A 17,857-nucleotide genomic window follows, 5' to 3' on the forward strand; every position below is an offset into this window, starting at 1 on the left:
AAAACCCGTGTGTTTATAGTTAAAAATATGTAAAAAATTTCATTTGTTGTACCTACCTTGGAGAGTGGTTGGATTATACTATAAGATCTTTGTACAATTAGGAACTCCTAAATGTAAGGTATTCAACGGAGGTTTTTCGAATTTCCAAGACCTTTATTTGGTATTCCTAAACACAGCATAATTAATATATAGTAATTATACGTAGCTTGGCTTTGATTCTCAGTAGGCTGCAAAACATAGGCCCATACTAAATCTAAAATAATCTTTTATCTGATAAAACCTACTTTCCTACTCTCTAATCTTAAATACTCGTACGTTTTAAAGTTCCATATTCGTCAGCAAGATATTATGTTCCTCTTTTTACTCTACTATCCATCATAAACTATATGGCCAATAAACTTATTAGGCGCATATTGAAGTCCATTGCCAATGTTAATTTTTTTCTTCACCTTTTAAATTATACTAAACAATTGCAATTTATGTCTGTATTACGTCTTATTTTAATAATATAGAAATCGATCTAACATTTGATCTACCAACAAAATTCTATCTACCATATAGTGTTGATATAAAAAGTGTGATCTGCGCTATTATAATAATATTTAAATGAAGTTAATACTACTCGATTTTTATACATTATTTATGTATTGTACTGTACTTTTAAAATATCATTCAGCCATTGTTTAGCATTAAATGTGGTAACATCGAATATTTGAAACGACAAAGACCAGTAAGAAAATACATTCAGACAGAAATTCAAAAAAAAATTGTGACTTTGAGATGTAGTAAAAAGAGTCTACCAGAAACATCAGCCAATTTACGCTGGAAATTAATTTTATACTTGCACAGACTTCAATTTTATATGTCACAGTTATTTATTTCTAAAGGAAATAATAGGATTTTTCTGAAAATAAGTTTGGTACATAAAGCATTTTACGAACAGATAGACGTAAAGATATATAATATAGGTATATAGAAAATTTTTTATCGGATTTAAAAAACATTTTTAAATTATAAAATTTTACAAGTCATATTTAAGTAAGTATAATTCTATTTTAAGTAACTAATATACAAGTGTCTTACATATGCGATAATTACGGACCAAAGCTGTAATTCTTATGAAAAAACAAAGAATAAAAGGTAAGTAATAGTACAGAGTAGAAAATTGCTGTAAATCAGAGTTGAATAGAAATGAAGAGGAATATAAAAAAAATAGTTAGTAGATCACATTTTACGATGAATCACATGTCAGATTACGGATTCATTGGTAGATCACACATTAATCATTAGACCGACTCCTTGTTATACCTAATATCTAAATAATTGTATTTTATAAATAAATATCGCTCTATAAAATATTATTGCAATACCCACACACATACTACCGAGGGGCCCCTAAATAGCAAAATGGGAGCTATTTGTGCACGACACACGCAGCGTGCCTATATATATGGTTCAGCGATCATTATAATATAGTAAATAGTATATATATATATATATTTTTTTTCACGGGTACAGTGTTACATATCATATCGCCTAGACGTATACCTATTGGGTGTATGTAGCGAAGTTGACGATTTTACATTAAAATTACATTTAAATAAGTCATACGTTCCACATACACCCTGTATGCTTATAGATAATTATAATATATATGTATGTATATATTTTATTGTTGTGACTGAATTGAAAACGCTGTTATACCGTGTTATTCTGCACCAAACGGATGTACGGTTCACTGCGATTATGCGCAGACACCTTATTTACATTACACTATGTCCGTTTCGAAAACAACGTGATAGAGATGAAAAAAAAATGTTATGCCCACGGTGCGCGCACATAATGATTTACGAAAAAATTCAATAACCGTCATTGTTATTACGATTATTATTATTGCTGTTATCAGGGTGATGACGCATTAGTAGCTTGTGAAAAGTGGCCTTAAGTGTAGCACATAAATTGAAAATTTGAAACGAATATGATAATGGGTATGTCTATATTGTATTAAACATGTTATAATGATATAAACCTGCCTCTGACTGATCCTTAAAGTTAAAAAATAAAATAAAATCGCGGTGGAAAATACACCGCACGACATTTTATTAGTATAGAACTGAGATTTGAATGTAATAAAAAACCAGCAATAAGTTCGTCTATAGATGTTAAAAATGAACTGAAAAATTTGTTTAATTTATTAAGTATACGTTGATATTTCATACTCTTATATTTCTAGCATAAAATACACGGAAATACTACTGTTAGAAATGTTAAATTTAAAATATAAAGTTTTTCAAAATTTATATTGATATATCGATTGGTTTAACTATTATTTATTATTATTCACTAAGTCTCAAACAGTCAATTATAATTATTTAAAATATCAAGAATAATAGAAAAAAAGTTCATGATATTGAATCTTATTATTGTAATGATATTTTTGCGTAATGGCAATTTCAAAAGGATTTAAATTTAGTTCTATATTATATCGAAGTTTGACACAGTAAGAATATACTGGATCATATTTATATTAAATGATATGAATGTACGTGATTTATAATTATCGAAGAATATGTGCTGATAAAAAAAAAAAATTAATACATTTTAAAAATTGATCCAACGAATCGTATATTTAAACTCATTGGTTATTAAATCATATAATACTTTATGTTTGAAGAATAATATCTTACACGGAAGTTGGAAATACACAAAATCCAATACAATTCTAGACCTAATCATTAAAGGTAGGTATTGAATTTCATTACGTTAGAGAATTATGTTATTAGTTTCCAGATTTTGATTCATATTTGAGACTGAATTCTATCTGATAATACCCCTAATTGAATCCGTTAATAATACATCACTATAATTGATACTGAAATTTCCTATTGTCAACTTATCTACATAATTAAATATTAATAATATGAAACGAGTTAATACAAGATGTAACGACTATTGTTTTTTTACAAAAAATTGTTTAAATTAGTAGTATAAACTTGATAGAAATATTTTAGAATGATATAGTTATGACGCAAAAGAAAATTTTAATTGCAATAAATTTCATGGGTATTTCATTAGGTAGTTAAAATAATTACCTATATATTTAATTTTGTATTTAACATTTTTTTGCAATAAAAATTGAATATACTTATATTTAAAATAAGTTATACTAGGTAAATAGTAAATATATAAATTAATTGTTCAAAGTTATTTATAGTCATAAATTATAATACTTAATAGTAATATGATAATTTCATTAAAAATATAATGATACAAAAAATAATAATGGGTTGCCTAGTTGTAATAAGATATCTAAAAGACAATTCCAGAATGGCGTGATTCACCTGATTCTAAATATTTTAATAAATTAATTTAAGTTTGTCCCACATATTTTATTTGTTTTTAATTTTAATATTGACTATTTTGTTCCTTATTGTTTATTACATTATTCTACCGCATCATCGACTTCCCTTATAACTTAAACATTTTAGACTAAAAAATGACATGAGACGCTTTGCTGGATCGATAAATTTTTTATGTGTACATGAATTTCAAAGTTGATTTTTAATATTTATCTAGATGATAATCAAATATCACAATAAATCGTTCCATAAAAATAATTAAATATGAAAACGTCAGAAAAAGTATATAAATTGATTGTTGTTAATCGTATTTTACCAATTTTTTGAATCAAATCAGGTGTAAATTTGAGTTTATGGAACGCTCAACTGTAGTAATATTTCTATTGAGTATTATACACGATAGCGTCAATGACCTAACGACAACGACAGGACTTTTAACAAATAATGTAGGTATTATGATTGTTTTGCATTACGATGGCGTGTGTCCGGTATTGTATTATAGGTAAGGTTACTATACATTTCTTTGCACAGGTTAATTCACCAAACATGCTCATCCCTATTGTTTCATTACTATTAAATCTATTAAAATTCTTTTTAGAATATTTAAAAATACTTAATGACCACAATTTTTAATTTTTGAAATAGTTTGCATTACTTAAGGAGTATACTGTATCTGCGTGTCTTCTGTTTTTAAAATGATAATCCCCTTTATGTATAGTAATAAAGAAAAATTATAGTAAATAATAAATAATTATATCATGTTTTATTATTATTATTTTTTTTATATCTATTTATCTGATTCAAATTTAAACAAGTAGTAGTTTTCAGTATTTAAATGTTTACACTTTGAATAGAAGTTCTTAAAAATGGTTTAAAAATTTAAAACATACATTTTGAAATTATCGGATTTAGTTCCAATAAATTATTTTTGGACTATGTATTCATAAATTATAAATATCGATAGATTGAGATAAGCTAATAACATTTTTTAAGTACTATAAGCTCTTATTTTCCTCCACATATTTTATCTTTATGTAATAAAGATAAAAAAAAAAATAATTCAGTAACTACTTGTTTAAAAGTTATCGAATTTAGAATATTATATAATAATTTTAATTAATACAAAATTTTGCACAAAAAAAAAATAAAAATATTTACTTAATAAAAGAAATATTGAAGTTATTTGACAAACTGAAGTACTTTTTTATATATACACAGGATACCCATTAGGTAACATAAAATCTCTAAAGAGCAAATTTTAAAAATGTAAAAATCAGGTTTTGAACAGCTGTATTGTTGTAGAAAAAAAGGGGGGAGCGAGCATTCCCGGTCACCTGTATACTACCGATATACTCGTTATGCGCGTTTTTAAAAATTAAAACTAACAAATGTATGCGAGTATATTATGATATTTTTATTATTAAAATTGGTACATTGCGAGTATTGTTATTGCGGTAAATCGAAAAAGACCTTGATCACGCGCGAACCGCCCTCCCACCGATCCACCATACGCACATAATTATAACCCGTCCATATCATCACGGCTATACGCAGCAGCTTTATGCACGGTCGTTGCTATATTATGTTATGTTATTGCACACGCGTTTAACCGGACTACCGGCGAATCCGTATTGTTTCATTGTTGTCCGGTTATTTCGTCGTCATTAATATTATTATTATTATTATTATAAGGGTTAATGTGACCATATTTGAAGGACTACGGATGTGTTTAATAAAAATAATAATAATAAAAAATTCAATGTTCAAAGTTTAATAATTTAATAATTTGCGTTAAATTTGAACTCATTTGCTATGAATGGCTGGTGTTTTACACAATTCTTTATTCATAGAACTTTTATTAACTTAGCCATAAAAAATATGCATTTTATATTTAATTAAGGGTATGGGCTTTATTAGTTATCAAAATCGATTTTTTGATGTTTATCTAGTAAAAATATGTTTTAACATATATATTATATGAACCGTAAGGCCTTGATCCAATCGAAAAAATCAAATAGACGTGGAAATCTACATTTTTTTATATTCTTACAAAATCGGCCTAATTGGAATAATTTAATGGAAAAATTATAGTTAAAATAACATTTACAAAAAAGAGAAATGTGCATTTAACTTGTAAATTAAATCTTTATTTGCTATTAATGTATGTAATATTAATATACATTTACTAATTATATTGATATTATACTTTATGTTCGTATGAATTCAATAATAAATATAGACGTTCTTAAACATTATTTTATATACACAACAATAAAGTTCCAGGAACTTGCGTTTAAATTATAATTTATATACATATTTATATGATCAATAATTTCCATGCTTCAATTTTTCATATACTCAGGTAGTCGGTAATTACAAATTCATGAAAATGTCACCAAACAATGAACAAAGATAAATTCAAAAAATTCGGAGAAAAAACTTTCAAATATTCTATGTTAGATGATAGTGAAATATTTAACGAAAAATATAAATATATTTAAATACGATTACGCGATAACATTTTATAGTAATATCATACTACGATATGTAATAGAAGTGTAGGGATTAATCTCCTGAAGTTGATTGTTTTTGTTTCACCATAAAAATAAAAACTATTAAATAACCACAGGATTAAAATTATTATAATAGTTCAGTTTATTAGAATTTTATCATGAAAGTGTTGTTTTAATGAGTTTTAATTATAATAGATTGTATAAGTCATAGAGCAAAAAAATATAATTTATATCTTTTATAACATTTCACTATTAAATATTATACAGAGATTGCAGTAAACTCTATCAGAAATAATAATTGAAAAAAAAGTTTATATTAGAATAATTTTTTACTTTGAACCGCAATAGAATTTATTTTTGCAATATAAATTTTGAAATTGTCCGGAAGTTTCTGAAAGTGAAAAATATAACTACAGTTCTTTTCTTATTAAAATATCATCTCATATTTGTATATCCCAGTCAAATAATTTTTTTAAAGTAAAATTTACCTGTTTTCAACAAAACTTAAGTTAAAAACATATTTTTTTCTTTTCAAGAATAAATGTTATAAAAGATATTTAATTGAAAACAGGCAGTAAAGTTTTCTAAGGAGTTATTATTAACAATTGCATTTTTTTAGTAAGATAGTTCACAAAATAAAAAAATAAAATAAAAACTATATTAGTTTTAAACATGCAACAGTCGAAGAAAAAGTATTTATAACTGTGATTTAATACTGAAATATAATACTACAAAGATAAATTTGCTATCTAATTGAGACGTAATATTGACAGAGTTTAGGCCTACGCAGTAACATAATTGGATAAAAAAAAGTTCAACTTTTTAATTAAATTTACCGGGTATATTAAAATTTAATCTTAGAAACATTAAAAACTAGTTTTTTACTTTATTTACTTATTTTTATCTATTCTAGTAAAAAACAAACAATGGAAAAATTTTCAGAAAGCTACATGCTTACACAAAAAGTCCCGAACTTTGATAGATTTATTCAATGTACTTATTTATTCAAAAGAAATAAATTAATTAAACAAAAACAAAAAAATCAAATGAAAACTTTATGTATGATTCACTTAAAAAAAAAAACATATTATTAAGCAGTTAATTTTTGTCTTTCAACAAAATAAGATTTACCCATAGGTTGCCATCTAAGATGTTAAAAAAAAGCATCAATTACCGAGTCTTAATTATAAGTTATAATACATAACAATAAATTGTTGTGTACATTAAACATTATAAACAATTAGTTTGCAAATCCATTTCTATTTTCTAGTTAGTGTGCATTTTACATACTAATATGCAATACAATAAAATTATATTGTAAAAATCTAATTTTTTACTTTTAATTTGACTTTGTTTTTAACGATATCATATAAATTTTTATTACCAAACTGAAAATGATTGAACTGAAATAAAATATTTAAACTCTTCAAAACAGGTTAAAATAGATTCTAATAATTAATAAATAATTTTAAAAATAATAACATATTAATCGCTATATAATAAGATTTAAAATGTCAAATGCTTTATTCAAGGTTGTTAATTAGTAAGGACTTAGAAAAAGTTGGGTTTTTCTTAAGCATAAATTACTGTAAGACAATGCTACTCTATCCTATGCGAAGAGTTATCATTGAAATAACAATATTAATGACCAAAATTTACGTCAAGTAGAGTAAACAATTTAAAACTTAGTATTTAGACCAATACCATGTTTATATTTCAGTAATCTCTTTGTATTTATTACTTGTAAATCTTAATAAACTCAATGTTTTTCTCTCTCGTAGTATATCGAACTTCAACCATACCGGCTGTTGTCTAGATTTATGAATTTTATTAGTAAAATCGATTCGCTTTTTATTTTGAAACATTTACAATAAATTAAAACGGATCAAAAGCAATTTCTTCCTGTTTATGTTTTAAAAATGAATCCTTTCTTTATAACTAGACAAAAATTTTTAACATGTTTAACCTAGCTATCCTAGATTATATTTATATACTAAATAGGGTCATATTTAATTTCATTATAATTGAGTTCCGACATAGACACGTCATATTATTTTAAATCAGCGCTTATAAAACTAATAACCTAATATATTATGGTTAAATAGAAAAGACAATGTGTCTAAGTATTTCATACCACGGTTTAATAGATAAGTATCTATAATAAATTATTGCATTCCAAGATAGGATAATAATCCTTAAAAGAGATTTTACAATTAAATACAATAGATATACAATTGAATATAGATTTTATTATATTTAGATGATAAATAAAAATCACTTTCATTTTAAAATAATGTTAGCTGCTATAGTTTTTAAATTTAAATTAAGTTCAATATTATTTTTAGTCCACAAAGTTAAATAACTTAAAAATTATATATACCGTCATTGCACCCATTTAAATTTTGATTTGAACATTTCGAGATACATTCACATTTTCAACAAAGACCCTTCATTAAATCCGTTCTAAACATAAGCATAGTTAAGAATATCATAGATATCGATCAATTTGTATGCAAAATAAGGGTCAAAAAATGAATGATAAATGAGTTAATTAATATTGAATCGCTTTTCTGTTCCGATGGTCATGCTCTATATCATATATTATTATACGTTTTGGAAGCAGTGTAAATTATTCACTTTTCTCTTATAATATACATTATAGTATAGTTGTATTTATACAAAGTGAATCATCTGCAAGAGTAGATTTATTTAACTCCGATTTAGTGGCGAAAAATCATATTTTTAGTATACCTTGTAATATTCCTTTGCCACTGAAAAAGACAATATAACTACACTAATTTCAAAAATTAGGTTTTAATAAAATATCTATGTATATCGTAAATTAAATCGATCTGTACAGGTATTTATAATATTTATAATATTTTTTATAACTAAGGTTAAATATTGAAAAAAATACATTATTACCTATCTGAAAATTAAATTATAAAATCATAAAATATCATGCTACAGACAATTTACGAAAATCGTACATTTTTTAGAAAAAAAACACAATTAATAAAATACACGATTACTGCACTCACGATCAAAACTAAAATTGTTTAATAATTTTAGTTTTTACTGAATATCTTGTTATTATACTATCATGACATTATTGTTACATTTTTCAGTAACTATACAGATATAGATAATGATTTCATTATAACGAAACAATTAATAAAACTTCATCCAAACATCTAATTATTAATGATTTGTAAATACATTTTTATTTATTATTTATTTGATTACTAAACTGTAGTTATTGCATTTTCTACTAGCAACACTAAATAATACAAATGATAAAGAATTTTATAATTAGTGTACATTAGCACTTACTATGCGAGTAGCAAGTAATGATAAAGTAAAAAATATTGACTTCTTTATCATCAAAAAAATCTTGAAAAAAATTAACAGATTTTTGAATTTTAAGCGCCATATATTTTAGTAATAAAGTATATTTAAAATATTTCAATCACTTAGAAAAAAAAAACCGAAAACACAAAATTGTATTTTTCCAAAAGTTTAGTTTTTGTATTTATTGAATTTACCAGTAGTAAAGCACACTACGTGGTCTTAGAGTTGTGAATCAGCAAGATTTTGAACAAAATAACGTTTGTATACTTTTTTTTCCTCCCAGTCGATAAAAAATGTTAGTGCAAAACCTGAGATGACAGTTTTGAGTACTCACGATATTGAATTTTTACTATACACAGTCGCAAGTTGACGAAAAGTTAAACATTTTTTTTTTTTTAGTTTTTTAAGGATGCAGTAGAAAAAAAGTAAGAGATAGAAATGTTTTTCAGTTATGTATTTATAATTATTAATTATTCATTTCATCTGCGAGAAAATCATGCAGTTTTCATACTATTGTTGGAATGAATTACAAATTTACTTAGGAAGAACTACGTTTTAACGATGGCACGGCTGTGGAGAAAGTCACCGCTGCAGCAGAAAAAGCTCCGTCAAAGCAACATCTCTTTATTCGGAATTTTATTTCTGATATTGGAATATGAGTATAATAATTTTAATATACAGAATAAATATTTTATTATATTTGCATAGTAGTTATCGATTATCGAGCGCATATTAACGTTCGATTACGATGTTATAAGAACTAAATATAGCTACGTAAAAATAGAAAACAGTTTATACTCGATTAGAAAAATATTTTTATTAGAAACAATACGATTCTATGATAAGTGATTTATTTCTATGTTTTTTTTTTTTTAAATTTATTGTTTGAACCAAAAAGTATGAATTACATATTTAAAATTATATGCGCATACTAATGAAAACAGATACATATTGAGAGGTTTTCCTTAATTCAAGAGTCAAGTTCAATGAATACTACTGAATATTTTATTTATGAAGATATAAATTTTCATGTTTAAACTCATTAAATAAAAATATTTTTATATTGCTTGTTTTTTTTATGTAATATATAAATGTATTGAACTTTACTGATTTGACGGTTTCTTTAATAGTTTAATCGTAATAATGATACTATACCAATTACTTTGCTTTCTAACTTTTCGAGAATAAAGTTAACAGGACGATTTTCACACATTTAACGTTTTAGTTTTTTTATACGGTTGTTTATATGCAGGCAGGGTGCATGTTGCACTTCTCTGGTACACTGTCACATAGGCACATTAGATGTATTGCATAACATGAGTAAATAATATTTTATCTAATCCTGCAAAAACTTATTATATTTTGTTGTGTATGTGCGTGCGTATGTTAACTATGTAATGAATAATAATATTGTACTGTCGTGCCTGGAGTGTGAATTTTTTCCGTGTGTGTGTATGAGATTATAATGAATATACTTACGATTTTTTTAACTTTGTTAAACAATGTATTACGTACCGACGTAAAAAGGGTTTTGGACACGGTATTAGGTTAACTCATACGTGAAAAATGGACGGAGATATGATTCTATTCAAAATATATCAGTTTTAAATAATGTATCGTCCTGGCGACTTGGAGTGGTTGCTGATCGCGCGGGTGTCAAACTGAAACTAGCTGCCGTTGTCTAGTGTTCGACCGAGCACACCGAAAAACGCGACTCGACGGGCACGATAAAAATAACATTAATATATTCTAATATCGTTTTTAGGTACGTACTATCTATAACATATACTACACAGGTAGCAAATGGGCTGACGATAAAGCGGTGGGGTTGAGTGGGTATAGAGGTAGGGACCTCTACGCGCGCGGACAGATTTTCCGCCGATCGGTGGTCCGATTGGACGCGGTCGACCGCGAACACTGCCCCAGACAACCGCAACCACAACAAATGCCGACACGCGTGCGTCGTCGTATTCGCGAGCGTAGGTACAGCCATAAATGTATACACGTAAATGCGATGTGATCAATTTATAAATAAGTAGGCTACTAGATAATATCAAAGTCGAGTTTTATACAATTGAAAAATAGAAATTTTACATACAGTCTAGAGTATAACATTATACTATATTTTATACAGAATGAATCATTGTGCATGCTCATTTCTAAGTCTCGCTCTATCGTTGTAATTACTTTTAAGTTTGGCATTTATTGAAATTCTGAGTTTTGACTTTCTTAAGCGTAATAAAAAACCGTATTTTCAAATAATTATATTTCTTATACCATCTGTAATATAAAAGAAATGATCTTTAGATATTCTAAATCAGTTTTCCACATAGTTCATAATATTATAGATTTAATACCACGTTAGCAATACAATGTTTGAATTTCGAGTGGTATGTGTAAAAGTTTTTAAAAAAAATTACCTGATCAATAATAATACATAGTAAAAAAAAGGTGGTTATAATTTTAATAGAAAAAAAAAATTATTGCTACGTCTAAATATATTTATTAAATGGCGTAAAAAATTGAAGTATTTGAAAGTAAAATCTATCGTCAGGTAAAATACTTAAAATTTTTATATATATTATATGATAAATGAATAAAAACCGGATTAAGATGCTTTATAAATCAAATAACTTATTATAACGATTTTACTTTAAAAAAAAATCTAACTATATTTATAAAAGATAGTATTTTTTATATTTAATTAATATAACTTCTTGGATATCAAGTCAGTAGAAAAATACTTTCATGAAATTTTTACGTATTAAGTTATCGAAAATTGAGATAGTTTTTTTATATAGTTCAAGAAATTCAAGTTATATAACGAAAATACAACTTTTAATGAGTTTGTTTTTCTATATTTCTGGGCTGTAGAAGCTCAAATATTATTTGTTTTTAATATTTATCTGATATTTTAATAATATTATGAGTGTACAATTATTTTTAAAAATATATTATAATATTTTTTTGATTATTAAGTATTTCTTTTAATATATTATTTAAATGTGTGCGTTCGTAACTTGTCGTGTCATGCTTTGTGTATTCAATTCGCAGGTAACAAAAGATTGATAGCACGCTTACACTTATACGTCACATAAAAAATTGCATAGTGAATTTAACTTTATATAACATGATGACTTGCGAACGCAGCTTTAAACTAAAATAAATGGTGTCTAAATTAATATGCATAGTATTTTAAATTTTATCTACTTTGTAACTAAATAGTTTTAAAAATTAGTTTTTACTATTTTTATTTAAGTCTCGTAAGTTTAAATAAAATAATATACCTTATTTTGATATATATATTTTTTTTAAGAAGACACCAAAAAGTGTTGTATATTTATAAACATACTTCGTTAACCATTAACAAATGGAGACAACACTTGTAGATGTGGCGTGCTCTTTTAAGTAAATTTAAAGAGATCAATCTGGCCTGAGTATTATTGAGTTTATTTTATTTATACTCAAAAAATGTAAAATATATTTTTATAAATAGAATTGATTATATTAATGCTATGGAAATAATGTAAATGTATGTATAAAATTGGATAATAACTTATCGTTCTGATTACAACTTTAAAGTTTAAACTCTTACATGTTTCTCAACGAATACGTTATTAATTTTTTGATTTCTCTAGCTTTGTTAGTTGATGACAGAATAATATTCAACCTCCTCCATCTATATATTATTGAGAAATGACTTTTTTTCTTATTATTTGTGGTGAGTCGCAATGATAAAACTAATAACTCTTACAATCTTATGAATACTGAATTTAATTGAGGTGTAAAGAGTGCTCTGTTATGCTTGAACAATCAAATCTGATTGGTTCATTAACTGTCTTCGTTAGTGAGAAAATCCAACAGAAACTATGGCTTCAATTTTTGTTTATCTTGTTGATTGCGATTATATTAAACAACGTAGGTAAATTTTTTTAATTAATTATACTTATAGAATTTATTGTTATTTATATTATGTTATGTCAGTGGCAAAATTCTTAAAATGTTTTTACTGTTAACTGTATTTACTACATATTTGCTTATTAATAAAAATACTTTTCAATATTCTCAAAATTTAGAACTGCCTTTAAGTATTATATAATATAAATATAATGGCTTATAAAATAAATTAATTTCAATATAGTCTTACAATTTACCAATATATAATTTGTATTACTAATTATAGTTATTATAGTAATTATTATTATTTCAAAGCGGCTTTAACATTTTTTTTGAATAGTTCGTTTTACTGTAAGTTATAAGTTTCCGCAACATTGATATAATTTACCACAGAAGTTTTAAATGAATTAACAAATTCTTATTCAAGAAATATATTTTCGTTAAGGTTAGACAACGATGATAAGATGAGTAAGTTTGCTTCTTAAATTCACACGAATTCTATTGGATGCTATTATTTATTTTAATAATATCATAAAAGTATCTAGTTATAATGTTATCACACGAAATACGATTAAATAAATATTTCAAATGTTTTATTCTTACAGAATGATTTTTATGTATACGATAACTTTTTTTTTTAATTATTACGTTTGTTGTATACACTATTTTAAACAAATTTTTTCGTTGTAATAATTTTATAATAATCGAAACATTGTATATTTAATTAAGACCCGATTTCAATGAAAAAATGTTCAACATTTTCTATTATATATAATTGTAACGATGTCTTGCGAAATTAAGTTAGTTCAACGAACTAGCGCACGCAAATATTGTCATATAAATTGTTTGTATAGAAACGAGCTTTAACTAAGTTTCCTAATTGGGGATGAAGATAAATATTATGAATAATTTACTAACGTAATATTTGAGGTTAGTAATGTTACTCAATAAATTGTTACTAGATAGAAGTTGCAAGTTAATCTAAAATAATGTGTCTAAATTTAAATTAAAAGATAAAAATGTATCTAAATCAGAATAAAAAGTTACTTTTTTTATCATCAATTTATTCGTAATTAAATTATACAATAAATTACTTTTAAAAATTATTTAATTATTTGATCAAGTTTGGAAGTTACAATATTTTTTAGTTAAAAAAGTAATTTTATCACAATTAAAGTTACTTATTATTTTTAAAAATATCATTTAAGTTTAAAAATGATGTTGTTAATACATATTTATTTGTTTATATGAAATCAATGGACCAAGGCCCTTTAATAAAGAAAGAAAAACATTAGATACATATGAATTTACACAATATGAAAATTAATAGACAAGTGATAATTATACAAATAAAAATAACAAAAAATACGAAGAAAAAAATTTAGTTTATAAAACAACACTAAAAATAAATAATTAGGCACTAATATGTTTTAAAAACAACAAAATTTTAGTTTTAAATACTTAACGAGACAAAACGAAAAAATCCAAAACTTTGGAAATTCTATTGGTGTTAAAAATAGCTCTGGAAAAAAATTAATTTTTTCCACTATTTGTATTTAAATTAGGTATATGGAACAAATCAGAATTTTGTGTATACCTACTAAGGATTCTAAATCAAATTAAATTTAAAATAGCTGGACAGCTTATATTATTATTTAAAATATCATAGACAAACATTATATATCTATTAAATCACGCCTAATGTTAAGAGAGTGAATACCTATAGCAGGGGCGGCCAAACAGTCGATCGCAAACGATTTTAAAGTCGATCGTGCTAGAATTTATTTTTAGGCTGCGCTCACGAAAATTAATTATGGTGGTATAGTAACTTAATAATAATAAAAACTTTTTTATGAAAGTCGATCCTCAAAGGTGAAGTATATTTTTAGTAGATCGCGGCCGAAAAAAGTTTGACCGTCCCTGACCTATAGAGTCTTGAACCAAAAGGAAAGAATCTCTGGAAATCGCACAATGAGTAATAAAGGAAACTCTTTTCAGAAATTTATACTGAATATTATTTAGCTCATTTGAGTAAGTTAAATAATAATTAGATGAAATTAAAGAGCCAGCCAAATTCTAGGTTTGATCTAACTAAAAAAGTATACACATTTTTAAACATATAAGATTTCTAAAGTCCTTAGTATTTCTAGTAATAAATCCCAAAATTTTATATGCCTATTATTTATGATAATTTTATGATTTATTTTGAAAGACAGATCAAATTTAAAACAAATACCTAAATCTGTAATAGACGAACATATTTTAAAAGGATGGTTATATAAATTAGATACCTAATTATGAAAAACAGGACTTTTACTGCGTGAAAAAGTCATAATTTTACATTGATCATAGTTTAATGATAGATAATTTTTTTTACTCCATAACAGAAGTTTATTTAAATTAGATTGCAGCCGATTTTGGTCAACAAATTTTTTTGATTTTACAGTAAATTTTAATACCATCAACAAAAAAAACAAAAATTAAAATATTCACTGACTTATCTGGAATAAGAGGAAGATCGTTAATAAAAATAATAAAAAGAAGTGGTCTCAAATGAGATTATTGTGGAACTCCAAAGGCAACTAAATATTCATTGAAATAATGAAAAGAAGTTTTAATTATTTGAGATATATTACAAAGATAAGAAGATAACCAATTTAGAAAGTTTTCAACAAATCCAAAATGTTTTAACTTTAAAAATAATAAAGAATGATTAACTTTATCAAACGCCTTTTCAAAATGTATATACATTGCATCCACCTGATATCCTTGCTCAATACTATTGATAAGAACATTTTGATAAAATAATAAATTAGTATTCATAGAGTGTTTAGGTAAAAAATCATTCTGGGACAAACTAATACAATAATTAGATTATAAATTTTAAAATTTTTAGAAATATTAGCTTTGAAAACTTTTCGTATATGATAATTTAGAGATTTGTCTATAATTTCTGACATCATTTTTGTAACCTGATTTGATAATAGGAGATATAAAAGATTTTTTCCAGTATTTGGGAAAAATCTCGAATTATTTAACTATAAATAATTACAATCAACAATATAACATTATACCTACACAATGTTTATGAAAGAAAAAAAAAGATTATTAAAATATATTATTTTAAAAATCATTACTTATTTTTTAATTGAAAATCCATTTTTTAAGTTAATATAACTTAAAATCATTACATTTTACAAATAAAACATTTTACTAATTATACCTTATAATAATGATAAAAGTCATACTTATATGATGTATTTATAAATACTATAATAAGTTCTTAAAATATATTTAAGTTAAATAAAGTAACAAGTAAGTAATTTAATATTTTTTCTGTAAATATGTAAGTTAAATAATTAATTATTTATTGTTTAAAATAAAATACAATTAAATTACCATAAAATGAATTTTTTTTTTTTAAATATGACTTTATTTTGAAATATTACAAACTATACAGAGGTGTACAAAAATGAATACAATTTAAAAATAGTTTTGTTGAAGTAGCTTGTAAATTGTAATTTAAATTAAGTTTTTTATCATTCCTTAATACCGATCTAAATACAAGGCTATTAAGGAACAAAGTACATAGGTGATTCAGTTCCATAATATTAATGAAAATTAAAATTCTACAAATAAAAATATTTTTTTTCATTAAACATTGTGTTATTTTATTTGTTTGCTAATTTTCGTTCACAAAACGATCGTGTTAGACGGACATTGAGTTTATTTTATACACTTACGTATAACCTAATATAAATTATATTAATGTATACCTAGGTAAGAACAAGACGTATCATACATAATATTACATAATATATTTACAATAAATTTTATTGCTTGGTAAAATATTATACACGCCACACAGCGAACTGTTAAATTTTTGTTTTATCGGGTGCAGCAAATGTATTACACGATATCACACAGAGGTGCAATGAACTGTTAATAAAACCCATTCACGTATCCGGAGTTTATAAGAACCATGCAATCATTGAATTAATATTTTTGTATAATTTACAATCAACAAAAAAAAAAAAAAAAGGCTCTTTGATTAGGAAGGTGTATATAACATTTTAATACAATTTTATAACTAACATTATAATATAATCACCACGCAGTAAAGATATAAGATAAGTATTGGCGCATGTAGCTATTATGATATTGACCTTGTAAGAATATAATTTATTTCATAATAATATTGTATTTAATTCAAGACCGTTATGGAAATTATTCGAACACAAAAAATCGTACAAACTACAAGAAATCAATAATTTTAACGGTAAAGTTTCTAGCACGAATATGTATATGGCTTTAGACTAAAATGGTCAAAGTTTAGAGTTCAGCTACAAATTATCATTCATGTTTTGTACCTATATTTTATACTCAAGCATTTTAAGATTTATATAAAAATGTGACGACTAGTATTGCAGTGTACTGTAATAATGCTATCGCGTGTAACATTATTATTGTTCAAAACTACGTGAAGTAACAATGAACATCTAAGCTTAATGTATCGTTTTTTGATTAATTCACTAATGATTTTATATAATAATATATAAATATCTATATTTTATTTTTCACGGACTAGGGCTCTTTTTAATATAATACATTGTACTGTACTTGTATACAATGTGTAATCACATTTATTTAAACGTGACAAGTTAGTAGTTAAGTATAACACACAATCAAATTAGCAATGGTAAAGATAAACTTAACCGTTCAAGTAGCTTGTTAGTT

At 24.7% G+C, this 17,857-nt stretch overlaps 1 protein-coding gene across 1 annotated transcript in view; it reads right to left on the reverse strand.

Annotated features, from left to right (window-relative positions):
• Positions 1-10,966, reverse strand: part of LOC112597581 — a 33,362-nt gene extending 22,396 nt beyond the window's left edge. The window contains exon 1 of the mRNA XM_025343691.1: positions 10,703-10,966. The gene's annotated coding sequence lies outside the window, so the exon portion shown is untranslated. The remainder of the gene's footprint in view (positions 1-10,702) is intronic.
• Between the last annotated feature and the right edge of the window lie 6,891 nt (positions 10,967-17,857).

This window comes from Melanaphis sacchari, unplaced genomic scaffold (genome assembly GCF_002803265.2).
Source record: "Melanaphis sacchari strain LSU unplaced genomic scaffold, SCAv2.0 Contig42_pilon_pilon, whole genome shotgun sequence".
NCBI lineage: Eukaryota > Metazoa > Arthropoda > Insecta > Hemiptera > Aphididae > Melanaphis > Melanaphis sacchari.